This window comes from Phocoena phocoena, chromosome 6 (assembly GCF_963924675.1).
Source record: "Phocoena phocoena chromosome 6, mPhoPho1.1, whole genome shotgun sequence".
Lineage (NCBI taxonomy): Eukaryota > Metazoa > Chordata > Mammalia > Artiodactyla > Phocoenidae > Phocoena > Phocoena phocoena.
This window is the reverse complement of record NC_089224.1, coordinates 26794899-26802809: the sequence shown is the minus strand read 5'-3', so window position 1 is coordinate 26802809 and position 7911 is coordinate 26794899.

Genomic DNA, 7911 nt, shown 5'->3' with positions numbered 1-7911 from the left:
CAGAGTCTGGAAGGTGGGAGTACGGTGGTGGCCAGAAAGCCAGGCCCTGGAGCCTATGGTGTAGCTCCATTGACGCTACCTGTCACAGGGGAGCAGGGTGATGGAGATGTCATCACTGGCCTGTGGCTGTGGAATCCTCCTGCTGTATGAAGGCTGTTCCCAGAATCCAGCCCTCTGGGGTCTCTGTCTCCTGGAGGCTGAAAGCTGTTGACTCCTCTGGCAGGTCAGGAGGCAGAGGTGGGGAAGCGGGCATTGTTCCGGCTCCAGGGCTGTGCTGCCCTCAGTGGTCCTTTCCATGGAGCTGGGTGGACGCCCTTGGCTGCCTGCCTGACTTCTGGGGCCCAGAAGAGCAGAGGCTTCTGGTGCTTTGTGTCCCAGCCCAGACCACCTCCCAGAATCACCTATCCACACGAAGCATCCCCTGGTTCCTAGCACACTCAGAGGCCCAGCGGGGTAGTGCTGGGGCGGTGACTAGAAGCCAAACGTCCCCACTGGACACCGGCTCTGGCTTCTGCCTCTGCCCTCGGGAGTTTCTGTCAAGGATTCCTCAGGTGAACACACACACATGCCACTCACATACACATGCATACATTCATTCTCACGTGCACGCGTGCTCACACACTAGCACACGTCTTACGCACACTCATATACACTTGCACACACATATATACACTCATGCTTACACACACACTCGCATGCTTACACCCCCTTGCACACACAAATGCACGCCCTCCAGAGCTTACAGGAGGAGGGCTCTCAGGTGGGGGAGGATAGCATTTGGTGTCACCCGCTCTGAGGTTAGTCTGCTCACATTGGGCCAGCAGAGGTCCCAGGCTCCCTGGGACCAGCATCGGCATCACAGGGTGGAATGTGTAGCTGACCAGCCCAGGAGGTCTTCCTGCAGGTACAGCTGGGTCTAGCAGCTTCACCACGTCTTCACCTTCTCTGCTGGCTTCTCAGGGTGTCCCCCTTGTGGAATCAGAGCTGGTGTGGGCACCCAGGGAAACTTCGAGTCCCACAGCTGTCAGAGGAGCAGCACTTTTTTCCTCCTGGCTCCAGCTGAGGCTCCCAGACAGCTCTGACTGGTAGACGTGAGCCAGCTCAGCATTTTGGTGGGCGGCAGTGCATTTGCACCCCTGCATTCAGGATAGGGGCTGCCTTCCAGAACCAGATGGACTGAGGAAGGCACAGGTCCCCAAGGGAAAAGGAGGACACAATACCAGGACGCCATTCTGTGGGGAAAGTGTCCTCTGTCCCTGTGCACCCTACAGAGTGTCCAGTGAAACCCATTCTACAGAGGAGATAACTGAGGCTTAGAGGGGCAGAGTGTCTTGTCCAAGGCCACTGAGCTGGGCAGTGGGAGCAATGGTGAGCCATGGGGGGCCTTGAGCACGAGGACACCATGGGCCAGGGTGGAGGATGAAGGAGGAGGTGGGAGCAGGGGAGACAGGGTGAGCAGTTGGAGGGCCTGATGTGGAAAGCGCAGGAGCAAGACCTGTAGTGGGTGGGGCCTGGGTGGCGCAGGGCCCATGGCACACAGGGAATTTGGGCCCACCCCCAGAATCTCCATGCTAACGGAGCACATATCTGGACTGCTGGCCAGAAACGGTGATGAGGCCCTACAGCAGCTCATCTGCAGGTGGGTGACCCCAGCCCTGCCTTCCAGTCTTGTGGTGACTTAGTTTCCTCATGGATCTGGTCCAATCTCCCTGGCACAGGGGCTGACTCTTGTTTATTGAATGACCCCAGCGCCCCAATAATGGTTTGTATAATGTAGAGCAAGAAATGGATATCACTTCTTCAGATTGGGGCAGGGGTCTCTCTAGTTGTAGTATAGGTGACACCCCCTCTCAGCTTGTGAGCTAGTGCAATTCTTTTTGTGCAGTCTGAGACTGTGTCTTCATTTTCGTTATCAATTTCTCATTTCAGCTTGCTCTTGATACGTCATGGAATGAACTCCATTGTTGCTGAGGGCTGAGTTCTGGTTCTTCACATTTGGGTAGTTCTGCCCCTACTGCTGACACGAGCCAAGGCTTGTCCCTATCTGTGCTCTCCAAGGCTGCCTTTGTCCCTAGAGATTTGAGATGTTTTCTTCACCCCTCTCTACCTGTTATAGGGGCCTGAAATGCCACCACGCTTTTGGTTTCTTCTTTGGAAGTCCCTATTAAAAACATGAATGTTCTCTGAGCAGGAGATGGCCTGAATTAGGTCAGTTTTTCCCAAACTCTAGTCATGTGGGCGTCACAGCCTACATGCCTCAGGATCTCATGCATTTAACATCATTCTTGCGGCGGGCCCGCCCTTGTTGTTTGTACTGTGCAGTGCCCAAAGAAGCCGTAACTGCACAGTGATGTCTGTGTGCTGGTCACATCTCTCTAACCTGTGATCCTAGTGTGCTGCCTTCTCCGCCTCTGTCTGCGGGCTATGGAGCTCTTCATGGGCCCTGTGAAGGGAGGGCATGGGCTAACTCCTTTCGTGGTCTCAATGCTTCACCCTCCTTTACAATTCCTCCCAGAAAGAGTTGAGAGCCCATGCCTGGTACTTGGGCCAGTGGGAGTGGGTTGGGGCAATGCTGGCCCTTTTCGGGGCATAGGCCCTGAAGGTGCACATTCCCTCTTGTATGTCTGACACTGTCGCCGATGGACATGCCCCGTTGGCCATGCACATGCCTGCTCGTCCAGGAGACGAGATGGCCACGCCCAGCTGAGCAGCCCGTCCTCAGCCACATTGCCTCCAGGCCACAGGCGTGTGGGGTAAGCCCATGCTTTTGTTGTATGAGCTTCTATGGTTGTTATGCCATGTCACTGCAGCCACAGCTGACCCATACAGGGTGAGTGCCAGGCCTCAGGTCTTGAGGGGCTCTGCATAGGGATGGTCCAGGAAGGGACATACAGGGCCACTCCCACAGCCGGCAGCTCCAAGGCCGCATGTTCCCTTGTGGATGGTCATGCTGGAGGTGGGACCCCTGGGCTCCAGCCCCACCTTGGTCATAGATTTGCTGGTGGTTTTGAGCTGGAGCTCACCCTCTCTGGCCCAGCTTTCTCACCTGGAATCCTCCACATGGAGGTTGACTCGGTCTCTGACATCAGGTCACACTGATCTGCTATTGCTCTATCCAGCAGCCTCTGGTCCACTTGACTATGTGTGACATCTCTGGGTGGTGCCCCCAAGCCACAAGCAGAGAGTAGTAGTTCTTGGTGATGGGTTTAATTATGGCCCCATACTTGAGCTGTCTCCAAATAATAGTGTTTATTAATTTACACTGAGGCATTCTGTGTGCCCAGGGCTACAGCACTTCACGTGGATTACATCCCCAAGGCAGGTTCATTGTGGTCCCATTGTGTGGATGGAAAGACTGAGCCCAGAGGGACTCAATGACTCCACAAAGCTTGAACCAGGGAGGTGATTCCTGTCCAGTCCCATAGTCTTTGCCCTAATCACCCCGGAATGTCTGGGGCATAGTAGGGGTACTCTAAACCCTCAGTGGCCCTCTTTTAGCCTCCTCGGGCTGCCACAACAAAGCCACAACACAGATGTGGGCTTAAATGACAGAAAGTTATTCTCCCACTGTTCTGGAGGTCGGAAGTCTGAGATCAAGGTGTTGGAAGGGCTGGTTCCTTCCACAGCAGCAAGGAAGAATCTGGTCCGGGGCTTTCCCCTAACCTTCGTGGTTTGCTGGCAGTCTTTGGTGATCCTTGGCTTGCTGATGCACCACCCCAATCTCTGCCTTCATCTTCACATGGTGTTCTCCCCATGTGTGTGTCCGTATTCAACCTTTCCCTTTTTATAAGGATACCAGTCATACTTCAGTATGACCTCATCTTGATTAACTACCTCTGCAATATCCCTGTTTCCAAATAAAGCCACATTCTGAGGTACTAGGGGTTAAGACTTCAGTATATGAATTTTGGGGGGACACAATTCAACCCATAACAGCCCCCCAGCATGGATATTGGTGTTGCAGCTACAGCCCTGGCTAGGTTTTGGCCACTAGGGGAGTGGTGGAACCTCTTGGTGGGGTACCCACCCATCTCCCTTAGGAATCTGTGTCTGCAGAGAGCTGAGCCTTGGGTATTCCCTTCAGGGAGAAAGGAAGGGACAGGGCTGTGTGGGGCGTCACGACTTTGCCAGAGAAGGGAAAGCGGTTGTTTACACACACGCTCTCCTGGAATGGCCCCCAGAACTGCAGAAAATACTGCCTCTGGGGCAGGTACTGAATGGGAGGGTACAGAGGCGGGGGCCTTGATGGCACGTCAGCATGTACATTTTGATTGAGGACCATGAAAAAGAATTGCAAAAACGATTTCAAAGACTTTTTATTAAAAATAGCTCCAAACCTTAAAAAACAGGACCTACCAGGTAGGCAGGGTGAGGAGCCAGTGAACTAATGGATGGAAACACCACTGGCCTGGCCTCCACTCGCGGTGCTGCTATTTTTAGCTACCGGCCCGTGCTGGCCTCTGAGGAGGCTCCAGGCTCGGCAGCCTTGGCTGCGCAGAGATGGACCAGGTCCTTCCAACCTTGCCCAGGGGAGCCCTCGGAGCCAGCATGGCCTGGCTTGGCCTGACGTCGATGAACACAGGGGATAGGCCGATTGAGGGGGCCTCCTGATGGGCCGGCCCCACTCCTGCTGGAGGCTCCTGTGGCCTCTGGACAGGTGTGAGAGCTCATAGGCCTCCAGCCTTCACACAGCCTTTTCCGGCCCTGCCAGCCCCGCTGCCAGGCCAGGCAGCCCTCGGGCCTTGGCAGCCCTGCGAAACCTCCAGCTGGGCGGATGATGGATGGGGCCGCGTCAGCACTGGCCTGAGAGTGGATTTTGTGTGTGTGTGACATTTATTTACTGTCCATATAAACACTAACACCTATGAAGCATGATTCCCGTGTGATAGCTTGGCTGAAGGCAGCTCTTAAATACATAAATTATGCACACCTCACTAATGAAGGACCTGACAGCCGGGAAGTTCTATTTACCGCGGGCCGAGTTTCCATACAAAACCCGGCACCAGTGAGCCAGGATTTGCGCACGATCACAGTCCTGCCTGTTCAGACTCCTACTCATTTCTTTCTTCTTTTAAAAAAAAAATCTCTCCTCTGTCTTCTTTTTTATTCCCCCCTTTGCAGGGTTTGACATAAAACCCAAGTTGATGTGTAACTTCGCTGCCTGGAGCACATGTGGGGAGCCAGCCCATCTGGCGCGGGCTCCGCTGACAGGCGTGTGTGAGAACAATATGTGGTTTGACAAATTTCAAGGCAGGCTTATGAAAAAATAACAGTGGCGCAGCGGTTGCGGTGAATGCCTGTCCACCTGCGGGTGCGGGCAGGGGTGCCAGGCCCATGAGTCAGGGTGCCCGGTGGGGGATTAGGAGGCCCGTGTAAATCACCGTCGTCCTGCACATGTTGACACAGCAGCGTCGTTGTTCCTGAGACCTGTCTCCACCCCCAGGGTGCAGCTGTCCTCAAGGGAACACATCCTCCCTCAGGGAGCCTTGAGACGCTCCAGGCAGGGTGGACCTCCGGCCCGACATCTCTGGAGACTCAGTTTTCTCAAGTGAGAAAGGGGTGCCGGTGGTGGACCCCTGACTTCAGCTGAGCTCCAGCAGCAGAGCCCTTCTTATGTGCCCAGCCTTGTGAGGCTGTTGGGAGAGTCATGGGGCTCTGACTTCCAGGCAGTCCTGTCCTGAAGACTCCAGCCGGTCACCTTGGGCACATTCCAGGGCTGCCATATGCTGTGTGGCCTCAGAGGTCTCTTACCCCTTCTGTGCCTCGATTTCTCCACCTGAAAAGTGGAGGTGGTGACATCACCTGTCTCTGAGAGGTGCTGTGAGCAAGCACTTCACCCATGGAGCCAGACCCAGAGTGGCTAGGATATCTGCGAGGGGCTTCTGGGCGCGCCTTTGGGGGCTAGGGCTCTGCCAAGAGGGAGGCAGGAGGAGGTTGTAGCCTCTGTATGACTGGCTTCTGTGGTGGCCGTGCGATGGCCTCTGAGGGTTTGTGTGTGTGGGTGTGTGGGCAGGGTTGCTCCGGTACCTGGCACTGGCTGACCCTGTCTTTATGGATGGCAGCATCCTAGGAGGGGGCATGGATGGTCCCCGCAGCATTGGGATCCCCAGCCACACCAGCACAAGCTGGTTGCTGTACTCTCCTTGCCTGGGCCACAGCTTGTGGACACATCTTCTTTGGCACATTCCACCAGCCGTGTCTGGGCCTCCCAACCAGAGTGGGGCTCAGTCTGACTCTGTCTGTGTCTCTGGCCTTCATATACAGAAAGGACTCAGTAAATGTCACAGGACAGGTAGGAGGCAGGAGGTGTGATGTGAGCAGATGTGTAGATGCAGGAGTTATGGTCACCTCCCTTGCCTCCAGTGGGGTGAAGCTGCCTTGCCGGGGTGGGGGCTCCCCTCCCTAAAGGGCATTGTTCCCCCACACCCTGGTGCCAGGCCCACAAGGACTTTGCAGGGCTGGATAGTGGTCACCCCCACCCTAGACCCTGTTCCTGAAACGGCACACCTAGAGGGCTACAGCTCCTCCCCATTCTGCCACTTACTGCTGGGAAAGTCGCTTCATTTTCTGGAGTCCCGGTCTCATCCTCTATCCACTGGGGGTAGTAAAGCCCACACGGAGGCCTGCTGCACCCGGGGCAGATCTGAGAGGCTGTGTGGGCCCACAGCGTGTTGGTGTGGTCGTAGCTCTCAGGATGCTGGCCTTATCAGCAAAGTTATGGAGGGCTTCCTGGAGGAGGGGATGGCTGTGGTGGGCCAACAATGGTATACTTACCTGCAGGGGAGTTTGAAGACCACTCCAAGGCTCAGGCTGGGGAAGGGATGTAAATTGCCAAGATCACAGGAGTGAGACAGGAAGCGATGTCACCCAGCCCTGTTCTGAGCAGCCCAGGCTGCTGGGACACTGACTCAGGGGCCCACAGAGCGGGGCCACGTGCCGCCAGCTTTATTAAATTCATATTTCCACCTCTGTCCTGCACAAATATCTGTATTTACCATCAACTTCGGCAGTATTTATTTTCTAAAGTAGTTCTGTTTAAACAAGGAGTTTCTCTCTTAAATTCATCAACTCCAATTTCCTGTGGACCCTGGCCCTCCACGGAGCTGACATTAATCATGTGCATGACTGCAGGTTCTGTGGCCATAAGGCCTCGGGCAGGCGGCATCCACGGCGCGGGGCTTTGCCATGGCTTTCCCTGACTCTTCAAATTAGAGTAGGGGGATCGAACACTGGGTGCCCCACCCTGTCCAGCTCTTCACTGTGCCCGTCACACCCCAAGGTAACCAGAGGTGGAGTGTGGCTGGATGCGGTGGGGCAGGTTGGAGGGGCCAGCACAGCAGTTCCTGGCTCCCACCCTGGCTAAGTGATTCCTTTGGAAATCCTGGCTTGGACCTTGGCCATCAGGACCTAGACCCCAGCTGGCTGTCTGCATCCAATGCTGACCCCATCATGGACAGTCTTGGTGCCTCAGTTTGCTCATCTGTGAAATGAGACACACACATCCCTCCTGCCTGGCTTGGACTGAGTTAATACACATGAAGTGCTGACGATGGCCATGGGCCATGCCTTCTGTTGTTGATGATGTTTGGTGACATTCTGTGACCATCAGGATCCTCAGGCACTGGGCTAGCCCACAGCAGGTGCTCCATGGGTGTCGTTCCTGTCCCATACCCAGTGGTGTTCCCTGGACAAGTCTTCCTGCTGAGTAAGATGCTCTGGTCTCAGCCTCCCTAGGGGGAGGGCGTGTGCACGCACTGCAGAAGTCCTGCACTGCCTGCTGGGGCCTGAACACTGAGGTCCTCTGGAATCCTACAGTGTGAGGGGCAGCCTCGGGCCATGTGGTCACCCTGCCCCACTCCAGCTGGGTGACCATGCTGGCCTGTTTGTTTCCATTGAGCACCTCTAAGCAGT